The following is a 24,857-nucleotide window of genomic DNA, read 5'->3' as shown; positions in this document are numbered from 1 at the left end:
CCATGATAATATTTCTCTTAAAATATGAAAACAGAAATCTTCATCCAAAGAAGGGACATTTTAAGTTGAATAATTATTTGCCAGGACAGAAACAAACTGAATGAAGAAGTCAGTTGTTATTTATTATGACTCTTTTGGAAAATTACATTACCCTCCCTCTTCTGCTTTCCTGCTCTTGCAGCAATGTGAGGTTTTCAGGTACCTGAGAATACAATCTCTACTGGGAATATAACCATGATCAGGTCCTAGACCAACTGCCAGGTGACATCCTCCAATAAAAGAAAACCACCTCAGGTTTAACAAGCTTAGGTAAAAGCTTGAATTTTTAAACATAAGCTTTTAACTAATAAATTCTCTTTCATTTAGAAATTTAACTTCAGGAAGTCATTTTGAAATGTAACTTCAGGAAATGTGAGTGCTTAAAATGTACTTTTCCAAGACTGGAGAATGAAAAAAGAATAATGGGTATTTTTGAAATATTATCAAATAACAGAGATCATTCACTCTGTTCGTCATATACATCAAGGACTTAATATAAATGTGCTTGGAGGTTGAAACAGATTATTTAAAGTAATATGTCTTTTCTCTTTTCAAACTAGGGTATCTAGAAGACAGTTTGTGCTACTTTTAAAATAAATATGTATAATAAATGGAAAATGTATAAGTTATGTGTGAACAAGATATTCTTTAAGGTGCTAAGGATGATGTATGACTTTATGTCATACCACCAAGGGCAGTCAAATATACCCTAAATAATGAGTGATGCACAATTATTGGGATTCTGAATATACATTCAATACGGCCAAAAAATGACAAAGGGAATAACAAAATGAAGCCATATATTACATATATTCATAAAATTAATCATAATCATATCAGGTCTAACAAGGGATTGTATTTAAAGAGTCTTATTGGAAAGTTTAACATTCACAAGCTTATATGAGACTCACAATGACCCTATGAAATGGCCATTACAAATTGAAGAACAAACGTTATTACTAAAAAACAAACATATAGTATAAATTATTGGAAATAATATACCTAGTAAGCAAATTTGGTTTTACTTAAAATATTCCATCATATATTGCACCGTATATTGATTTATTTTTTGCAGATAATCCATTTCTCATTCATCTCTTATCTCATTCATGAAATCATGAAGCTGAACAATAATGTGACTGAGTTCATTCTACTTGGGTTATCACAGGATCCTGTTAGGAAGAAAATAGTGTTTGTCACTTTCTTGTTTTTATATTTGGGAACATTACTGGGTAGCTTCCTGATTATTTCCACCATCAAGACCAGCAGGACATTTGGAAGTCCAATGTACTTCTTCCTTTTCCACTTATCTTTATCTGATACCTTTCTCTCAACTTCCATTGCCCCTAGAGTGATTTCTGATGCCCTTAGGGGAAAGAGCACAATCTCTTTCAATGAGTGCATGACTCAAGTCTTTGCATCACATCTTTTTTTGTTGTTGCCTAGAGATCTTCATCCTTATTCTCATGGCTGTTGACCACTATGTGGCCATCTGTAAGCCCCTTCGATACATGACCCTCATGAGCCATCGAACCTGTGGTGTGTTGGTAGCTGTGGCCTGGGTGGGGTCTTGTGTTCATTCTTCAGCTCAGATTCTTCTAGCCTTGAGTCTGCCTTTCTGTGGTCCCAATGTAATTGATCATTATCTATGTAACTTGCAGCCTTTGTTGAAATTGCGTGTACAGACACCTATGTGACCAACCTACTCTTGGTGTCCAACAGTGGTGCCATCTGTACAGTGAGTTTTGCCATGCTGATGTTATCCTATGCTATCATCTTGCATTCTCTGAGAAACCACAGTGCTGAAGGGAGGAAGAAAGCCCTATCCAACTGCATCTCTCACATCATCATGGTCATCTTGTTCTTTGGTCCTTGCATATTTATATACACATGCCCTGCAACTACCTTCCCAATACATAAGATGATAGCTGTGTTTTACACAGTTGGAACACCTTTGATCAACCCTCTGATTTACACACTAATGGATACAGAAGTGAAAAATGCCATGAGAATGTTATGGGGCAAGAAACTGACAACAGGTGACAAAAGATAAATGGAAGATAAATATGAAAATTTTCATATTTTTCTTCAAGTTTAGATTGACCTACAAGTCCCCAGAAAATATTATCTTTTACTGTCAGTTCATTTCACTCAGTCATATCTGAATCCTTGTGACTGCATGAATTGCAGCACACCAGGCCTCCCTGTCCATCACCAACTCCCGGACTTCACCCAAATTCATGTGCATCGAGTCAGTGATGCCATCCAGCAATCTCATCCTCTGTCATCCCCTTCTCCTCCTGCCCCCAATCCCTCCCAGCATCAGGGTCTTTTCCAATGAGTCAACTCTTTGCATGAGATGGCCAAAATATTGGAGTTTTGGCCTCATCATCAGTCCTTCCAATGAACACCCAGGACTGATCTCCTTTAGGATGGACTGGTTGGATCTCCTTGCAGTCCAAGGGACTCTCAAGAGTCTTCTCCAACACCACAGTTCAAAAGCATCAGTTCTTCAGTGCTTCAATATAGACAGTCCACTCAAGTCTATATATGACCACTGGAAAAACCATAGCCTTGACAAGACAGACTTTATTGGCAAAGTAATATCTCTACTTTTTAATATGCTATCTAGGTTGGTCATAACTTTCCTTCCAAGGAGTAAGGGGATGACAAAGGATGAGGTGGTTGGATGGCATCTCCGACTCAGTGGACATGAGTTTGAGTATGCTCCAGGAGTTGGTGATGGACAGGGAAGCTTGATGTGCTGCAGTCCATGGAGTCAAAAAGAGTCGTACACAACTGAGTGACTGAACTGACTGAATCGTCTCAATATAAGTAGAAAAAATTTTGACAAAATTCAACACCTACTTATGGTACAAACTCTTCAGAAAGTGGGCATAGAAGGAACATACCTCAAGATAATAAAGACCATCCATGACAAATATAGAGCAAATACCATTCTCAGTGGTGAAACCATTCCCCTAAAATGATGAACAAGACAAGGCTGTCCACTCTCACCACTATTATTCAACATAGTTTGTGAAGTCCTGGCCATGGCAATCTGGGAAGATAAAGAAAAGAATATAAATTGGAGAAGAATAAGTAAAATTATCTGTTTGCAGATTACATAATATTGCACATAGAAAATCCTAAAGATGTCACCAGAAAACTACTGGAGCGAACCAACAAGTTTGGTAAAGTTGAAAGATAGAAAACTAATGCACAGAAATCCCCTGCATTCCTATACACTAACAATGAAAGAGCAGAAAGAAAAATTAAGGTGACAACCCCATTTACCACTGCAACATAAAGAATAAAATGCCCAGGAATAAACCTACCTAATGAAACAAAAGACCTATACTCAGAAAACTATAAAACACTGAAATGAAAGAAACCAAAGATGATACAGATGGAGAAATATATTATGTTCTTGGATCAGAAGAATAAATATTGTGAAATTGAATATTCTATTGAAATAAATCTATAGATTCAATGTAATCCCTATAAAATTACCAATAGCATTCTTCATAGAATTAGAACAAAAATATTTACAATTTGTATGGAAACACAGTCTATGGGGTCTTAAAGTGTCAGACATGGCAGAGTGACTGAACTGAACTGAACTGACTGATAGAAACAAAGAAGACCTCGAATATTCAAAGTAATCTTGCTAAAGAAATACAGAGCTGAGGTATCAGACCCTGTGACTTCAAGCTATACTTCAAGCTAAAGTAATCAAGACAGAATTTTACTGGCACAAAAATAAAAATATAGATAAATGATATAGGATAGAAGCCCAGAAATAAGCCTACACACCTATGAGCACCTAATGTATGACAAACGAGGCATGAATATACAATGAGAAAAGACAGTCTCTTCAGTAATGGTGTTGGGAAAGTTGGCCTACTATATCATACACAAAAATAAAATCAAAATGGACAAAAGACCTATATGTAACACTGAACACTATACAATTGCTAGAAGAATACATAGGAGAAATACTCTTTGACATAAGCAAGATTTTTGACCCACTTCCTAGCTTAATGAAAAGAAAAAAAAAGCAAATAGGTCCTAATTAAACTCAAAAACATTTGTACAGCAAAAGAAACAATAAGCAAGATAGGAAGAAAATATTCAAAATGGGAGAAAGCATTTTCAAATGGAGCAACAGATAAAGGATTAATTTCCAAAATATACAAACAACTCATGGATCTCAATATCAAAATGCAAATAACCATCAAAAAATGGGCAGAAAACCTAAAGAGACATCTCTCTAAAGAAAACATACAGATGGTCAAGAGACACATGAAAAGATGAAAATCAAAACTACAATGAGGTTTCACCTCACAATGGTCAGAACGGCCATTATATATATTAAAAAAAATACAAACAATAAATGCTGGAGGGAGTATGGAAAAAAGAATACCTTCTTTCATGGTTGGAGGGAATGTAAGTTAATACAGTCACTGTAGAGAACAGTATGAATATTCCTTAAAGAAACTAACCATAGAACTACAATATGAACAAACAAGCCCACTCCTGGACATATACCTTGAGAGAACCAGAATTCAAAAAGACACATTTACCCCAGTATTTATTGTAGCATTATTTACAATAGCCAGGGCATGGAAACAGGCTAAATGCCCAATGACAGGTGAGTGGATAAAGAAGATGTGGTACATATACACAATGGAATATTACTTAGCCATAAAAATGACAGAATAGGGTCATTTGTAGAAATGTGGTCTGTCAAACAGAATGAAGTGTCAGAAAAGAAAAAAAGGAAATATTGCATATTAATAATTATATATGAGAAATCTATAAAAAATGGTACAGATGAATGTATTTCCAAGGCAGAAATAGAGACATAGACATAGAGAATGGACATGTGGACACAGTGGAGGAAGGTGAAGGTGAAACACATTAGGGGATTAGGATTGGCATATATGCACCACCATATGTAAAATAGCTAGCTAGCTAGTGGGAACACACTATAAAATACAGGAAACTCAGCTTGGTGCTCTGTGATGACCTAAATGAGTGGGATGGGTAGGTGGAAGGAAGACTCAAGAGAGAGGAAATCAGATTAGATTAGATCAGTCGCTCAGTCGTGTCTGACTCTTTGCGACCCCATGAATCACAGCACGCCAGGCCTCCCTGTCCATCACCAACTCCCGGAGTTCACTCAGACTCACGTCCATCAGAGTCAGCGATACCATCCAGCCATCTCATCCTCTGCCGTCCACTTCTCCTCCTGCTCCCAATCACTCCCAGCATCAGAGTCTTTTCCAGTGAGTCAACTCTTCCCATGAGGTGGCCAAAGTACTGGAGTTTCAGCTTTAGCATCATTCCTTCCAAAGAAATCCCAGGGCTGATCTCCTTCAGAATGGACTGGTTGGATCTCCTTGCAGTCCAAGGGACTCTCAAGAGTCTTCTTCAACACCACAGTTCAGAAGCATCAATTCTTCAGTGTTCAGCCTTCTTCACAGTCCAACTGTCACATCCACACATGAAAAACCACAGGAAAAACCATAGCCTTGACTAGACGAAACTTTGTTGGCAAAGTAATGTCTCTGCTTTTGAATATGCTATCTAGGTTGGTCATAACTTTCCTACCAAGGAGTAAGCGTCTTCGAGGTCCAGACCTGGCTGATCCAGGGAGTTCGAAGCGGGGATGGCGTCAGCGAGGATCAGGATACAATAGCTTTAATTAGATATTAATTAGAGATAAAAAGAGTAATAGAATGAGGATAGCTCAGTAGGAAAATTCAGTGGAGAAAAGAGGCTGAGTAGCTTGGTTTACGTGGGAGACCAATAAAACTTGGGGCTGGTGCACTGGGATGACCCAGAGGGAGGGTATGGGGAGGGAGGAGGGAGGAGGGTTCAGGATGGGGAACACAGGTATACCTGTGGCGGATTCATTTCGATATTTGGCAAAACTAATACAATATTGTAAAGTTTAAAAATAAAATAAAATTAAAATAAATAAATAAATAAAATGAAAAAAAACACACACAAAAAAAAAAAAAAAAAAAGAAGAAGAAGTTTGTACCACTTACGTAAGCCACAGGCGTCCTTCCATTCTCCTGAAGGAGAGGAGACACTGAGGCCTCCCCGGTTGGATCTTAGAAGCCCAAGCATAATTAGTAAGCATGGCGGGTTCCGCACTCCAGATGGAGACTCAGCCAGAGTTTGAGAGAGAGAGTGACATGGGGAGACCAGTATTTCGAGAAACTGATCCCAATTCTTTATTTTCCAGAGTCTGTTTTTATACACTGAGATGTTATACAAAAGTCATGCAGGGACAGCAGTCCTGACTTTTATTAAAGTCAGGTGCTTCATACAAATGTATACAGAGGTCTTAGGGGTGTTACATCATCTTCTGGCCAGGGGCCTGCTGACAATTTATGACCCTCTCCTTGTGACAGTAGTCAGTCAACACTTATTTCTCCAGGGGTGATTATTCTTAAAACAGATGCCACCCAAATAAAGTTACATTCCTATAGGGTGAGGGTGTAGTGGATTTTAGTTAAGGAAATAGTTTACTTAGCCTAAGGTCTAACGTGATTTATATAAAAGGTTAATACTTATTTCTTCTATATATTCATTAATGTGTGTAAGGGCAGGAGATGTGGAGACTTAGCAACAAACATTGGCTCAACAAATGAAAAACCCTTCACCAATACAATTTCTAATCAGCCCATTATACTTACACTAATAGTTTTCTAACTTCTCTAAAAACCTGTTTTTAGAAGGTTTAAAGCATCTCGTGCCTCTCATGGTTGGGAGGCTGTGAGCAATCACATGTGGCCGGACAAGCCTGTCAGGCAGGCTAGAGAACCTTCAGAGGAGTTTGTAGGTTAAAACACTCTTGTCACGCCCAGGAGTTTTTATTAACTGGAGCTCTAAGTTAACTCCTTCTCTGAAAGAGGTAGTGGGGGACAACCCCCCATAAAGTCAGAGGTGTAGGTGAGAGCACAAAGTAGTAAAGTAGGCAGGCTCTGGTTATGGGGGTAGATGTTCGAGGATTTCCAGGGGACTCAGGGCTCGATTCCGCCTTTGCGTATGTCGAGTCTCCTTCCTCATGACCTTTGCCATGGGCAGAGTGCCTCCCACCAGCTCCCCGCAGTTGGTCATAACTTTCCTTCCAAGGAGTAAGCGTCTTTTAATTTCATGGCTGCAGTCACCATCTGTAGTGATTTTGTAGCCCAGAAAAATAAAGTCTGACACTGTTTCCACTGTTTCCCCATCTATTTCCCATGAAGTGGTGGGACCAGATGCCATGATCTTCGTTTTCTGAATGTTGAGCTTTAAGCCAACTTTTTCACTTTCCACTTTCACTTTCATCAAGAAGCTTTTTAGTTCCTCTTCACTTTCTGCCATAAGAGTGGTGTCATCTGCATATCTGAGGTTATTGATATTTTTCCCGGCAATCTTGATTCCAGTTTGTGTTTCTTCCAGTCCAGTGTTTCTCATGATGTACTCTGCATATAAGTTAAATAAGCAGGGTGACAATATACAGCCTTGACGAACTCCTTTTCCTATTTGGAACCAGTCTGTTGTTCCATGTCCAGTTCTAACTGTTGCTTCCTGACCTGCATACAAATTTCTCAAGAGGCAGATCAGATGGTCTGGTATTCCCATCTCTTTCAGAATTTTCCACAGTTTATTGTGATCCACACAGTCAAAGGCTTTGGCATAGTCAATAAAGCAGAAATAGATGTTTTTCTGGAACTCTCTTGCTTTTTCTATGATCCAGCAGATGTTGGCAATTTGATCTCTGGTTCCTCTGCCTTTTCTAAAACCAGCTTGAACATCTGGAAGTTTACGGTTCACATATTGCTGAAGCCTGGCTTGAAGAATTTTGAGCATTACTTTACTAGAGTGTGAGATGAGTGCAACTGTGTGGTAGTTTGAGCATTCTTTGGAATTGCCTTTCTTTGGATTGGAATTAAAACTGAACTTTTCCAGTCCTGTGGCCACTGCTGAGTTTTCCAAATTTGCTGGCATATTGAGTGCAGCACTTTCACAGCATCATCTTTCAGGATTTGGAATAGTTCAACTGGAATTCCATCACCTGCACTAGCTTTGTTCATAGTGATGCTTTCTAAGGCCCACTTGACTTCACATTCCAGGATGTCTCGCTCTAGATCAGTGAACACACCATTGTGATTATCTGGGTCGTGAAGATCTTTTTTGTACAGTTCTTCTGTGTATTCTTGCCATCTCTTCTTAATATCTTCTGCTTCTGTTAGGTCCGTACCATTTCTGTCCTTTATCAAGCTCATCTTTGCATTAAATGTTCCTTTGGTAACTATGATTTTCTTGAAGAGATTCCCTCGTCTTTCCCATTCTATTGTTTTCCTCTATTTCTTTGCATTGATCACTGAAGAAGGCTTTCTTATCTCTTCTTGCTATTCTTTGGAACTCTGCATTCAGATGCTTATATCTTTCCTTTGCTCCTTTGCTTTTTGCTTCTCTTCTTTTCACAGCTATTTGTAAGGCCTCCTCAGACAGCCATTTTGCTTTTTTGCATTTCTTTTCTATGGGAATGGCCCTGATCCCTGTCTCCTGTACAATGTTACGAACCTCATTCCATAGTTCATCAGGCACTCTATCTATCAGATCTAGGCCGTTAAATCTATTTCTCACTTCCCCTTTATAATCATAAGGGATTTGATTTAGGTCATACCTGAATGGTCTAGAGGTTTTCCCTACTTTCTTCAATTTAAGTCTGAATTTGGCAATAAGGAGTTCATGGTCTGAGCCACAGTCAGCTGCTGGTCTTGTTTTTGCTGACTGTATAGAGCTTCTCCATCTTTGGCTGCAAAGAATATAATCAATCTGATTTTGGTGTTGACCATCTGGTGATGTCCATGTGTAGAGTCTTCTCTTGTGTTGTTGGAAGAGGGTGTTTGTTATGACCAGTGCATTTTCTTGGCAAAACTCTATTAGTCTTTGCCCTGCTTCATTCCATATTCCAAAGCCAAATTTGCCTGTTACTCCAGGTATTTCTTGACTTCCTACTTTTGCATTCCAGTCCCCTATAATGAAAAGGACATCTTTTTTTGGTGCTAGTTCTAAAAGGTCTTGTAGGTCTTCATAGAACCGTTCAACTTCAGCTTCTTCAGGGTTACTGGTTGGGGCATAGACTTGGATTACTGTAATATTGAATGGTTTGCATTGGAAACGAACAGAGATTATTCTGTCGTTTTTGAGATTGCATTCAAATACTGCATTTCAGACTCTTTTGTTGACCATGATGAGAGAGGAAATATATGTATACATATAGCTGATTCACTTCATTGTGCAGCAGAAACTGACACAACATTGTAAAGCAATTATATTCCAAGAAAAATTAACTTATGCAATTATGGTAAATTCCTCAATCTCACATCTACTATGAAGGGCAGAACAAATAAAAGATGAAACATTGTGGTGGGGGGGGGTGTCAAATTTTAGATGAAATTTCAATATTCTACCTTAAGAGTGATTTTTCAGTCTCTGGTACATATGAAATAGCATGAAGGTTATTTGTTCTTCAAGGGTAGGAGGCTCACTATAATTCTTAGTCCTCCCCAGTAACTAAATGTATGCCAAATTTTGACAGTTTAATAACATCATTAGATTTCAATGAGGTCATAATTTTAAATATGGAACATCTGGGTGACAATTTCAGAAAGTGTCTTAAGAAACTTTCTCCTGAACAGTTTCAAAATGGAGGCCAAGAAAGAGCAAAGAACACATCTTTGGGGAAAGTTTGCTCCATTTTATGGGCTTCTGGTACATTTGGCTTCTTCAGTGGCACAGTGATAAAGAATCCTGCCAATGCAGGAGATGCAAGAGATGCAGGTTAGATCCTTGGGTCAGGAAGATTCCCCTGGAGTAGAAAATGGCAACTTGCTCCATTTTTCTGCCTAGAAAATTTCACACAGAGAGGAGCTTCGGGGGCTACACTCAATGGGGTTGCAAAGAGTCAAACATGACTGAGCAGGTGAGCAGTACATTTTGCCTTCCAGTAATCAACCTATTTCCCAGTTCACTTTCCAGGCTAACATAGGAAATTTCATCATATTTGTCCTTTAGTCCCACTTTCTAGCACTTCCTTTTATGACAGCATCATGAAGGGAGGGGCAGACTGCATTTAAAGATTCATTTTCACTTAATGCCTTCCATCATCTTGTGCCTCCTTGAATTGAAATTCCTTTTTTTTTTTTTTTTTTTAAACCAGGCTTATTACATGCTCACAGGACCAAGTCATAGAATATTTTAATTAAAATGAAATTTCTCTTTGGTGAAAAATATAACACTATTTCTCTTCCTATATGCAACCTGGTATAAAATATTTCACAAAACTGTTACACTCAAAGTTCCATTTCATAAAAAGATAAAGCTTATGCATTGATACATGTGTTTCTGAAATGTTATAAGAGCAATTGAATACTGCACTTTACTCCATCTGACATTAAAGGAATGTTGTTTTTTCTAAATTAATCAATACATTCAGCAATTAAAACAAAAGTTCTGACAATTTTTCCTGAATTTGAGAATTTGATTTCAAACTTAAGAAACAGTTAATAATCAACATAGTTAACCTAACTTTTAAAAAGAAAGTACACAAAGGAAAGACATACCTTTCAGAATCGAAGCATATTATAAAACTGTGGCAGTTAAAGAGTAACTGCTAAAGACAAATTGCTTCACTTGAACATAGTCAATAAGTAAACATGTAAGTATGTTGAAATTTAGTATATGCTTTATTGAAATTTCAAGCTGATGTAAAATAATGGACTTTTCAGTAACTGGGTGTGAGGACTTTGAATTACTCTCTGGAGGGAAAAAAAGGCACACAAAAGGGCACACCTCATAGGACACATAAAAAGATTATATTCCAGATAATTGAAAGATATAAATGTATCAAGTAAAATTAGAAAAAAATGTTTGAAAAATAATTAGAAACAATTTCTATCATAGTATAGGAAATTTATAAAGCAAAGTAGTAAAGCAAATTCATAAAGAATCTATAGTACATTTAAATTTTCTGCATGATAAAATCCCACATGGACAAAATATTTAAAAAAATGGCAAAATGACTCCTGTCTCTATGGCTGATTCATGGTGATGTATGGCAAAACCCAATGTGATATTGTAAAGAAAATATCTTCCAATTAAAAACAAATAAATTAGAAGCAAAAAAGTGACAAAATTAGATAAATACAAATCCTATAAGTCAATAAATTCAAGATATATAGCCCAGTTTTCTAAAAGAACAATGCATTTCACTAGGCAATGCATAGAAAGGAAGCTACTAGTAGCCAATCAGATGTGTATGAAAATACGCAATCTCCTTAAAATCAGAGTAATGCAGAATAAACAATGAGATGTTATCTCCACTCATCAACTTCATAAAAATAAAAAGTTTGTACATATACAATTTTTATGTGTGACCCAGAGCAACTTTCCGTGAAACTACATAAAGACATTTGTTGAAGACTTGTCTCCATTCAAAAAAAGGAAAAAAAAAAAAAAAAAAAAAAGAAATGACCTAAATACTTGAAAATAGAATAGAAATAAGATGTGTTATGTTTTTATTAAGAAAACTATGAAGAAATTTTAATGTTGAATCCATGTGTCACATCTACCCTGATATAAATCACTAAGATATATTTTGAATAAAACATAATCAAAGTATAATACCTGTATGTTAAAAAAACAAAAATCATGTCCACTGAATATTGTGCAGTTGTTATCAGAACCTCTGTACTTATAAATTAGCATGGAAAAGTGTGGAGGAAAGATTTACTTGTCAGCAACAAAGAGAGAGATGGCCAGAGGGGATTTCGGTGGTAAACAACACTTTGATTTCTTTACGAAAGAAGGTGTAATGTCAGTATTGCTTCCATAATTAAAATTCATTTAAAATCTCTTATTTTGTAATATGGTTTAAGAAGTATACAATACATAATGAATGAGATTAAAATAAAATATAAACCAATCCTTTACTAGAATTCAGAACACACATATAACTTATTTCTCATTTACATCATTTTCTTAACGAATGCAACAAATGTAGACATTGATGCCATCAGCTGTAATTAAATATGTAAACATAACAAACTGATGCATTTCACCCCCCAACTTTTCTCCACAAAGAGGTATCTAAGATACGGAAATGGGAAACACATCTATATATACACCTACATTTATACTAATATCTGCTTCTACTTTTATTGGAGAAGGAAATGGCAACCCACTCCAGTGCTCTTGCCTGGAGAATCCCAGGGATGGGGGAGCCTGGTGGGCTGCTGTCTATGGGGTCACATAGAGTTGGACACGACTGAAGTGACTTAGAAGCAGCAGCAGCAGCTTCTCCTTTTACATGGCATGGATTTTGTAGCAACATTAAAAAGTCTAGTTATACATTTGTAGTTCTGATAGGATTTAATTAAATTCCAAGATCATTTGTTAAATCTAATAGCTGTTATTATTGAAGGATCAAATTTTAAATTTGCTCTTTTTTCACTCCTCCTTGTTTTGCTGAACCAACACTGACTCTTATTACAGCTTTTATAGCAGGAAATAGTGAATTTGCAGCAGAGGATGCTAAATAATTAGGGTGTGCTACATGAAAGGTATTTGATATTCAAGGGACTCACTAGAAAGGTCATTATATAAACTCCTTCTAATTAACTGAAAACACCAGCTCTGTTATATATTCATTTAAAAAATCTACATGGAGAGCATCCTGACAGAGATCATTAAGAAACCAAGGCTTATTTTCCCTTACCACAATGTTCAAAAAAGGAATAAAAAAGAAAAAAAAAAAAACTACCCCCCTCATGTTCAGGATCATCTTGGTTTCTCAGTCTCAAAGAAAGTGTTTCTTAGAAAAGAGAACCCGTGGCGGATGCATGTTGATGTATGGCAAAACCAATACAATATTTTAAAGTAAAAAAATAATAATAATAAAAAAATAATAAATTAAGTATATTAAAAAGCAAAATTAATAAATACTCCATACTAAAAAAAAGAAAGAAAAGAGAACTGAGTAATCTTCAGTTCTTAAAATAAAATTGGCAATAATATCCCCCAAAAGACAGCTTATCAATAGTTAAGGAGAGTGCTTGAGTTCAACTAAATGGGTTCCAGTAGGTGGCCCGCTACTTAACTGTTAAATAATCTTAGGTGAGTTACATATTCTCTGAGCCTTGCATTTTTTTCATGTGAAAACAGTGATGATAATAGTACCTATTACATAAGATTCTTGTGAGAATCCAGTTAAAAGATCCATATAAAGCATTTAGGTACAGATATGGACATCTAGTGCATTGCAATAACTAGCTAAATAGTAACTCTTTCATTATTAATTCAAAAAGGACTAATATTCTATAGATGCTTCACCATTTATAAGACAAGGGGAGCTCAAGGAATACTTTTTCTTCAATGAGTTTAACATACCACTGAGTACAGATTTCTATAAAAGTCATAAAGTGTTTTGAAAACTAATCACTACTGAAAATTCCAAATTAACTACCAGGTTATAAAGTAGGTAATTGGATTGCCCGCTTTACAAGTGGAAGAACAGAAATAAAGTTTAAAACTTTATGGAGACCTCTGGTACCTTATAAAAGATAATCTCTTTTACAATTAAAAATAATTGAAATGAACCCTTCAAGAGAATAACTATTTCATCCACATATTTTACTTGTTGTTTTCTAGTTTTCAGCAGTTGTTTTTTCAATTTGAAAATATATGTAAAATTTTAAAAATATTAAAAATTTTTTTTAAATTTTTTTTAAAAAATTAAAAAAATTAAAAAATGTATATATATACATACACACACCTAATCTACATTTTTTAAAGAAATAGCTATTGGTTACATAATGGGAATTTTTCTGGCTGTGGTCACTGAAATGTCTTCCTATGCTATCACTATTCATTCTAAATACCAGACGTATGATACAGGAAGGCAGAGGACTCAGGCTCTGCTCCTGATCTGCCACTCCCTGATCACATGACTTAGATAAAAAATCCTCACACTTGATGAGTATCTCTTTCCTCTTAAGAAAATGAAGAACCGTAGTTCTCAAGCTGTTTTTTTTCCAGCTCCAAAAATTATTCCTTTCAAAAATCAAGTGAATTACTAAATCATTTATAAATTAGTTTTCATCATTTTTATCATCTTTATTTCACTTATTTCTTGTCTTGTTTAATGATTTAACATTCTTTCAACTTTTTTTCTCATTGTTTTTCTATCAAAAGTATATTGTGAAACATTCTAGAATTCTCTTACCCTTCCGTCCTAGCATCTAACTGTCCCAAGTTTGACATCAGAATTTCAAGATAGCATTTCTATTGTCCATTTCTGTTAACACAGAATTCAAGTTCTTACGTGACCTATTAAAATCACAGATTGTCACATAACTTATAAGCTTAAAAGGCTGTTAAAGCTATAAAAGACATAGTTACCAAGCAGATATATTTTAAAAAATACACGTTTCTGAAAAAATAATTTCTTTGGACTAAAAAGTAGATAAGGATTGGTCATGCTATAGCAATTTAAAGAGATGACTACATAAAGTTATGCATGCAAGTATAAAGAAATAAGGAAGAAAGAAAAGATATTAAAAGGAAACAAAAGAGAACTCAATATATTTAGTATCACCAATTCCAATCAATATGAAGGAATATCCTTGACTTCTTGAACTCATGACAACCTATAAATACACACACACACACACACACACACACACACACACGTGCCTGTGTGCCTACCTCCTAAATCTAAATAATAATTAATCTCCTAAGGGATAAAAGCAATGAAAAATCTCAGGCTTTGTACAAATTATATTTAAAATAAATATTTTAACATCTATTTTATATATACTCAGAATAGGAATGAAAATTATGTCACAAAATTGCAGAAAAAAATTTCAAAAACATATAGACTTTTCTCTCTTGTCTTTTTCCCTTCGATCAGCAAGTCCAGCTCCCTACATGCATGGGCTTTGGGAGCTCTTGGTAAATCTGCAGTGAAGAAGTCAGGAGGGCTATTTAAAGGCACGAGAGGAACCCAGGTGCAGTTCCAATGGCAGTCCCTATAGTAATTCTTTGACAAGGTAGATAAAAATAAACCCTGGTGATTTTAATCTGCTTCTGCTCTGGCTTTTCAAGTGTGCTTTATAAAATATGTTCTTTTAGATTGCTTCAAATATATGATGTTAAATATCAAATGTAGGTTTAATAATCAGTGACCAAAAAGTTTTAAAATTCGTTTTTGACTTTCTACACAGGGAATAAAACCTGAGGTATTCATTATAATTTTGTGTTGGCCAAAAAGTTGGTTTGGATTTTTCAATAGGATGTTAAAGAACTATATTGAAAAATTTAAAATGTAATTAGACCAAAGTTAAACATCTACATTTCCACAAAGTTTATCCTGATTATATTATTTTTTCAGCAATAAATCCATACCCCAAACCAACACATTCTAATCCCAGTATATAATTTCACCAGATCATTTGATTTACCTTTCATAGACAGTCTGTTTTTGCTTGTTTGTTTTGATTTGGGCTTTGTGAGTGTGTGCTAAATATTGATAGTCTTTTATCTTTGCAATAGATTATGAACTCAGTGACATCAGGGTCAACTGTTTCTCATTTTGTATTTAATAATTCAAATTATAATGATGGCAAGCATCATAGCGGTAATTGAAAACCATCCTGATAAAGAGCTAACTGTGGTAAGAGTCCTAGTACTGTTTCCACAGAGGCACGAAAGAGGTAATTTGACAATAGGCAACTAGTAGGGCTTCCCTGGTGGCTCAGAGGGTAAAGCGTCTGCCCGCAATTCAGGAGACTCGGCTTCGATCCCTGGGTCAGGAAGATCCCTTGGAGAAGGAAATGGCAACTCACTCCAGTACTCTTGCCTGGAAAATCCCATGGACAGAGAAACCTGGTAGGCTGCAGTCCATGGGGTCGCAAAGAGTTGGACACAACTGACCGACTTCACTTTCTTTCACTTTCTTTCTAACTAGCATATTAGAAACTGACTCTGGCCAAAATGCTTCTCTAATGCTACAACAATTGTAAAAAGTACTGCAACACTTGACACATAGTAAGTACTTAATCAACATTTCTGGATATTTAGTTTAGAGTAACATGATAAAATAATGAGCTGAATATTTCAAAACCATGTTTAAAATTTTAACTGTATAGTTAAGACTCCAGCTATGCACTGGTATCCAAGTTATACAGTCTGTTCTAATAGAATTTCAACAGCAGGGATAAAGTAAATGAATAAGATAATCTTTATAATTCTGATTGGGCTTCACTGGTGCCTCAGTCAGTAAAGACTCTGACCACATGACAGGAGATGTGGGTTTAGTCACTCTGTTGGGAAGATCCCCTGGAGAAAGAAATGGCAACCCACTCCAGTATTCTTGCCTGGGAAATGCCATGGACAGAAGAGCTAGCAAGCTACAGTCCATGGTGTTGCAAGAGTCAGACACAACTTAACAACTAAACCACCACCACCGTAGTTTTGATTATTTAATGACATCAAAGTAGCATAGAATTAAAATAATTTACTTTTGCATTTTACTTGAACTAAACTTATAATTGTGCTCCACTGCCTACAATTTAATTTTTGTGCTTTTAATGTCAAAAACATGGCAAGGAGGAATGATTATTTTCATGTGTGTATGTGTATGGTGTGTGTGAATGTGATAATAACAGGAAGATGGCCAATGAGGGGACAGAGCAACAGTGTCAAAACTAATTAGATATGCATCTAAGTACTCAAGAGAAGAAGTAGCAATTTTATGTAAGAGACCAAATGTCCAGGATAACTTATCTTAGGTGTATACCACCTAAGATGCTTAAAGCTAGAAAGTCTGTATGACTACCAAATGTACTTTTAAGCAGCTATGTGACTTTGGGAAAGATTTTTAATTAATTTGGATTCAGATTCTTTATTACAAATATAATGAGAATATATATTTCATTATACATAATTAATATGTATTCTCTATTATTAGTGATAGTATTATTGCTATTGAGTCTGACTCTTTGCAACCCTGTGGACTGTAGCCTGCCAGGCTCCTCTGTGCATGGGATTATCCAGGCAAGAATACTGGGATGGGTTGCCATATCCTCCCCCAGGGGATGCTCCCAATCCAGGGATCGAACCTGCATCTTTTAAATCTCATTGGCAGAAAGGTTCTTTACCACTGATGTGTAAGAGTGAAAGTGAAGTGAAAGTGTCAGTTGCTCAGTCATGTCCAACTCTTGCAACCCCATGGGCCGTAGCCCACCAGGCTCCTCCGTCCACAGAATTCTCCAGGCAAGAATCCTAGAGTGGGTAACCATTACCTTCTCTAGGGGATCTTCCTGACCCAGGGATTGAACCCAGGTCCCCTGCATTGAAGGTAAATTCTTTACCATCTAAGCCACCAAGGGAAGCTCCACCTAAATGTTCATTTAAATTGATTTTAAAATGTCACATATATCTTCAAAGGCTGTTTCCCATGTCGAAGGGAATGTTATCTTTTCTCATGGATAAAATTTTGATAGAGAATAGAAAGATGACATATTTAATAGAAATAATAGAGCTATCCTTTTGAAATATGGAATGATATATTCTCTGATTCTTTTGCTAAAGCTATAATTTTTTAAAAGACTCCTATATTTCTGCAGTAAGCATAATGCCAAAATGCCCCTCAAGATTTCCTGCCTGAACCCTTGGGACTTTAAGTATGGCAATATATCACATCTATGTTAAATTACATGTCATAAGGGATTTCAAAAATTTAATTATGGTTACTAAATCAGTTAACTTTGAGTCATATTTGAACTCTAATTTAAACCCATAAGTTCTTTAAAAACAGAGAATTTTCCCAGGCTGGTAACAGAAGAGGAATTATAGAAATTCAGAGTACAATCAGGAAGAATTACATGCACGATTGCTGCATTTGAAGACAGAGGGTTACTTTCAAGGACTTCAACCTGCTGAGAATGACCCTTAACTGAAAGCCAGTGAGGAAATCAGGACCTCAGTCCTATAATTACAGGAACTGAATTTTGACAACAATCTGAATGGACCAGAAAGCAATTCTTCCCTGGAACCTGCAGATTAAAGCCCAGCCCAGTAGATCTTTGATTTTGACCTCACTGATGACAGCAGCTTTGGCCACCTCACGCGAAGAGTTGACTCATTAGAAAAGACTCTGATGCTGGGACGGATTGGGGGCAGTACGGGAAGGGGACAACAGAGGATGAGATGGCTGGATGGCATCACCGACTCGATGGACATGAGTTTGGGTGAACTCCGGGTATTGGTGATGGACAGGGAGGCCTGGTGTGCTGCAGTTCATGGGGTTGCAATGAGTAGGACATGACTGAGCGATTGAACTGAACTGATGACAGAAACTCAAACTCCTGACAAGAAACACTGTGAGATAGTAAATGGGTGCTATTTTAGGATATTGCTTTGTGGTAATCTGTTATGCAGTAAGAGACACATAAAATAATCAAAATAATTACTCTGTTACTAGATTCATTATCTAGAAGTTGAGCTTAATTTATTAGCTAAATTTAGATTAGTTTAAATTTAGCACCTAGATTTGTTATCAATATACCTGAACTGTAGCAAAGAATACTAAGTTAAAGGTGACAGAATTCTCATTGCAGTTTTCTTTAAAACAGTTGAAGTCTTTTAGAAAAAAAAAAAAAAAAAGAAGAAGAAGAAATTCCTATATAATCTACACACACACACACATTGTATCAGTGTGATGTGCTGACTGGACTGCAAGGAGATCAAACCAGTCCATCATAAAGGAAATCAACCCAGAACATTCGTTGGAAGGACTGATGCTGAAGCTCAAATACTTTGGCCAACTAATGCGAAAAGCCAACTCATTGGAAAAGACCCTGATGCTGGGAAAGATTGAGGGCAGGACAGAAAGGGGGTGACAGCAGATGAGATGGTTGGATGGCATCACTGACTCACTGAACATGAGTATGGGCAAACTCGGGGAGACAGTGAAAGGCAGGGAAGCCTGGCATGCTGCAGTCCATGGGGTCACAAAGTGTTGGGCAGGAGTTAGTGCCTGAACAACAACAAAAATATGATAAGGTCAGCATGGACATTGAATAAGCAACATATATTTGTAAAAGACACAGATGGTATTAAAATATAAATACAAAACAGTGAGTTAATGATTTAACAATATGAGAAAATCAGTCATATTTGTCAATATGTTAAAACATTATTTGATAAGACATTGTCAGAGTGGCAAATTAATGATAGATTTGAGGGAATAGAAAGAGTGAATCAGAGACTACTAGAACTCTTGAATGCCAGAATGGTTCTGTTTATAAACTGAGGTGGGAAGTTTACATAGCAAAATTTGTTTTTTTTATATGTATTTCTTTTCCTCTCTTTTTTATCACTGTTGACTTGAATGTTTTCACACCTTCTTCCAGCTCATGCAAAATAAAAAATGAATAAAGAAACTAACCTACATACCAGAGTATGATTCCTTGATTCCCTGACACTGGTGATTACTGGATGCCATATTTCCCTTCCTCCAGCCTAAATGAAACTGGATCTACAGGAAAGGTAGACAAAGGGCATTATGGAAGAGGAATAAGGAACATGATTGCAACAATGGGATAGAGATCACTTGATGTGTGAGCTTGTAAGGAGATTCTGAGACCCTAGGATTAAAGAATGGTGCAGAAGAAACCTGAAGTGCTGGGGCTCCCTCTTTGTGCAGACTAGTCAGTCTCCATTAACCCATCACACTTACTCAAATTTAAAAGTCCTAAAACTGGGCAAGTCTTCCTAGATGAAGGGTTATAAAAACAAGGATTTGTTTGAGGATGTGGATAAAAGGGAACACTTGTGCACTGTTGGTGGGAATATAAATCAATGTAGCCACTATGGAAAAAGTATGAAGTTTCCTCAAAGAATTAAAAAGAGAACTACCAAATGATTTAGCAATTCTACACCTGGATATATATCTAAGGGGGAAAAAAAAAGTCTTAAAAATATATTTTACCCCCATGTTTAATGTGGTGTTATCCACAATAACCAAATATGGATACAACTTAAGTGTACATCAAGATTCATGGGAAAATAAAATGTGGTATGCATATGCAATGGAATACTCTTAAACAATATAAAAGAAGGAAACCCTACCTTCTGCAACAATGTGGCTGGAACCTGAGGGCATTATGCTAAGTAAAATAAGTCAGACAGAAAAAGACAAACTGTGTTCTCACATGCAGAGTCTGTAACAGCTAAACTTATAGAAATACTAGAATGGTGGTTTCCAGGGGCCAGAAAGTAGGAAAAATAGGGCAATATTAATTAAAGAAAAGAAATTCTCACCTAAAAATAAGTGTTTGGGTGATCTAATGTGTAGAATGGTGACTGTAATTAACAATAATGTATTATATGTTGGATGGCATCACTGACTAGGTGGACATGAATTTGGTGATAGACAGAGAAGCCTGGTGTGCTGCAGTCTATGCGGTCCCAAAGACTTGGACACGACTAAGCGACTGAACTGAACTGATTGTACGTTGGAATGTTATCAAGAAAGTAGATCTTATATATTATCACCACATATGAGCACACACATATACACACCCATAATAGTATTTGGAGTGAATGCATTAAGTAAATTTATTGTGATACTCATTTTCCAATATATACTTGTATCAAATCATCACAAAACTTATATGTCATATGTCAATAGTCTCTCAATAAAGCTAGGAAAAAAACAAAATGAAACAAAACAAAAAACAAGTCACATTTACTTAAAATGTCCAGGTAAATTTTTGATTAGTTACTATAATGTTTTCCTCATTTTTCCCAGCATGATGAGTAATGGTCCATACTAAATAAATTTGATAAATTGCCTTGGGGATAATTGCAGATAATGGGGATAAATATTTACCCCATTATTCTCCACACCAACTCTTCTATATCATAGCAGCTGTACCAGAGATAACAACTTCTTGGGGAGTTACTACATGGTTTGACCAATGACTTGAGTTTAGTCTATTCAAATGCAAGTTTACTCAGATTTCCTGTCTGGAATTCTGAATAGGGAATTGGATACACTCGAGTGAAGTGAAGTCACTCAGTTGTGTCCCACTCTTTGCGACCCCATGGACAGTAGCCTACCAGGCTCCTCTGTCCATGGGATTTTCCAGGCAAGAATACTGGAGTGGGCTGCCATTTCCTTCTCCAGGGGATCTTCTGAACCCAGGGATCGAACCCAGGTGTCCTGCATTGCAGACAGACACTTTACCGTCTGAGTCACCAGGGAAGCCCCATACACCCGAGAAAAGGGGAAGAATATTGTAAGATACATGGAGAAAGAATTGCTACCTTGACAACCCAGAGCCATGGGAAAGCAGACATTTTGAGTAAACAGACAACATGAAGGCAATGGAGAATTTTAAAAAATGTAAATTAATAGATTAAAAAAAAAAAAGAATCACAGACAAGCTCAGAGAATGGCAGTTATGGCAGGAGTCTGGACTCCCAGAACCCTGAACTGTTAATAACTTTCTAGTTTATCCTAAGGCACAAGGATCCTTATTATTAACTTGATTTTATAAAAACAACAAAAAGATACATTCTTTATTTTCTATAAATAAGTGAGCCTGATTGAACCCCAGTGCCTGATTCATTTTCTCTAAAGTGATAAATGCAATTTTAATATGCAAGAAATAAAACAACTAAACTCTGCTTAGCATTCTTTCATGTTAAACAGCACATGGGAAATGAACATTCACTGGAAAATCTGTTTTGAATAGCATAAATGATAGGCAAAAATACAATGTTTGTTTCCTTGACAGGAAAAATAAGATGAGGACCTTTATATAGTTTTAGGTCAATAACCAGATATTAATAGATGACCACTAACCTTAGAAAGTTGTAAGAAAATGGTCTAGTCAGCTACAGAGCATGAGTGTTATAGATATAGGATCAGAGCTAAATTATCGAGGAAAATAGAGAAGTTGCTAGGCCCAATGTGTGACCATCCCCTCTTCCTTTCATCTGAAGGCAGGTCTCTATCACTCTATCTTCCCATTCACCAGTCTTGCCATCTTACCTGAAAGCAGAAACTATTTATGTTTAAGGCAAAGGAAGTTAACATCAACAACAGCAAAAAGTCATTTGGAATCTACACATGTTATAGGCAATGAGTACGTATTTGGAGGTATAATTATTTTAAGGTAATTAGAGTATATAATACAGATCTTATATTTTATTCCCTCACCAAAAAACCCCAAACAAAACAAACAGTTCCATTCTCTTACTTGGGCTTTGTGCCTAGTCCTGGAAATGGTGAGCTCGTGATGTATACTAACTGCTGACATCCTGGGAGCCCTGAGAAGAAAGGGTCTCACATTTCCCTATGTAGATTTTCACTTAATTTCTCTGTACATTCCGTTGTGCATTTTATCACTGCCCTCCACAGTGATATCAGGAACACTTTTGTTCATTTTTTAAAAATAACAAACTTCCAATCTTTGGTGGGATGGAATAGAGGAAGTGTCACCTGACTAGCAGAAAGTAACCTGGGGAAATAATCTTTATATAATTCAATGTATGTTTCATGCCTACTTTTTGTGGAACTTGATGGTCTTACTTATCTCTTTTCTCAGAAGGTTGTAACTTCTACTCTGCTAAGTTACTTAGTTATCTACCACTTATATCTATGTTTCAAAAAACACATGAAAATCTTCTACCAACTGATATATCCTGTCTGGTTTTTTCTGTCATGTGCTTTGACACATAATTTTATGATTTTGTTCCTTATTTTAATGAGGATTTATAAGGAAAGGGAATATATTTTTAAGGGTAGCTCAACACATTTAACAGAAATTTCTATTTTTTAAAAATATATATTTACTAGTTTTGTTTCTTATAATGACATATCAAGAAATCCAAAGGGAATAGAATGTGATAGCACAGATGACTTATTTACTGTAGCAGATGTGATTAATAAAAACTGTGAGGGATTAGCCTTGAAATTCTCAGAATTAAAAAAAAAAAGATGTGTATAGAAAGGTGCTAGAGTTCATTGCAGAATTCACAAGTTTCCATTTCCACACTGATCTTTTTCTCAAGATAAAGAAAGAGTATAAACTTCTGGGTACAATGAAAGTAATACAAATTTAGTACTCATAATAAAATTACTAGCTTATAATAGAAATAGAAGTTCCAAATAAACAAAAAATACTCTTATTGAATTTTCTATATGGATAAACATACAAATAAGAAATCTGACAAATCAGAAAATTTCTTAATGATCATGTAATTAGAGACTTCAGTGATAATGAATGGTGAAAGATGATATCCATCTCCACTGGATACATTTAATTTTCATCCAAATATCTCAGTATTTCTTAAGTTACTCTACTTTCTATATTGTCTTAAAACTCACTAAAACAATTCATATATGTGATATAACTATGTTTCAAAGCCTAAATACCCTCTTCTGGGTTATAATGTTTTTTATTCAATTAACTCTTATTTATAAATTCCCTACCATTGACTACATGTACACATTTCTTTAAAGCTCACATAGATATATCTTCCTTAATTTACAGCTTCTATGCTATAATCATAATAAAGTAATATTTAAACATACTATTATAATTGGTATGGCTCAAGATAAAACTTAATAGATCCCTCAAAATAGAAGGAATCATTTTAATAGCAAAAAGTTTTTTTTGTTTTTTAATAGAAGGAATGTTAATATGAGGTCAGCCCCAACAGTCAGAACCTACCTAAGGAAAAAATACTACAAACGTGTGAATTTTGTCATAATGTTCTGTCACTTTTCTAGAACAATTAGGCAAATATACAAAAAAAAAAAAAAATTGAACTATAACCCAAGAAAAAGAAGAGAGGTTTCCTAGATTAAACATTTTGTCTTTTTTTAATACAAATTTATTTATTTTAATTGAAGGCTAATTACTTTACAATATTGTATTGGTTTTGCCATACATCAACATGAATCCGCCACAGGTATACATGTGTTTCCCATCCTGAACCCCCCTCCCTACTCCCTCCCCATACCATCCCTCTGGGTGATCCTATATATGGAATTTACAAAGATGATAATGATAACCCTGTATGCGAGACAGCAAAAGAGACACAGATGTATAGAATAGTCTTTTGGACTCTGTGGGAGAGGGCGAGGGTGGGACGATTTGGGAGAACGGCATTGAAACATGTATAATATCATATATGAAATGAATTGCCAGTCCAGGTTCGATGCAGGATATTTTGTCTTTATAATATGTATATACTATTATTGTTTGAACCTGATGATTTATGCTGAAGTCAGTAAGAACAACCAAGCTGAAGGTCAACAATCAGACATTTGATCACAATATCTAAGAAATAAACTCTTTGAGACAAAAATATGTCAGGCTGTAGATAAAAGCATATAGTGTAATGTTAAACAGAGAAATCCAGAAGTAAATGCAAGGGAAGAAAACAGTAGATCAAAACCACAGTGATATTAGACAGACAAGAGAGGCAGAGACAACAGTGAATAACTAAGACCATGATCTTACGTGACTTTGTGTACCTGATGCTGTCAGTTCTACAAATATTTGACTCAATACTAACTAGCATGTGTGGGCACATTGCCCATTTTACTAAAGGAAGTAATCTTCACACTACGAGTTAGGATTATATTAACTCCACAATAAGAGGATATTATTGTCTATGAGCTTCTTTTAGATCAATCCAAACTATGAAGAAAACTTTGAAACTTCCAT

General features: G+C 35.9%; 1 pseudogene; it reads left to right on the top strand.

Moving 5' to 3' along the window:
- Positions 1,157–2,092, top strand: OR4C158P (olfactory receptor family 4 subfamily C member 158, pseudogene; annotated as a pseudogene).

This window comes from Bos taurus, chromosome 15 (assembly GCF_002263795.3).
Source record: "Bos taurus isolate L1 Dominette 01449 registration number 42190680 breed Hereford chromosome 15, ARS-UCD2.0, whole genome shotgun sequence".
Classification (NCBI taxonomy): domain Eukaryota; kingdom Metazoa; phylum Chordata; class Mammalia; order Artiodactyla; family Bovidae; genus Bos; species Bos taurus.
This window is presented reverse-complemented; position numbering and strand designations above follow the sequence as displayed.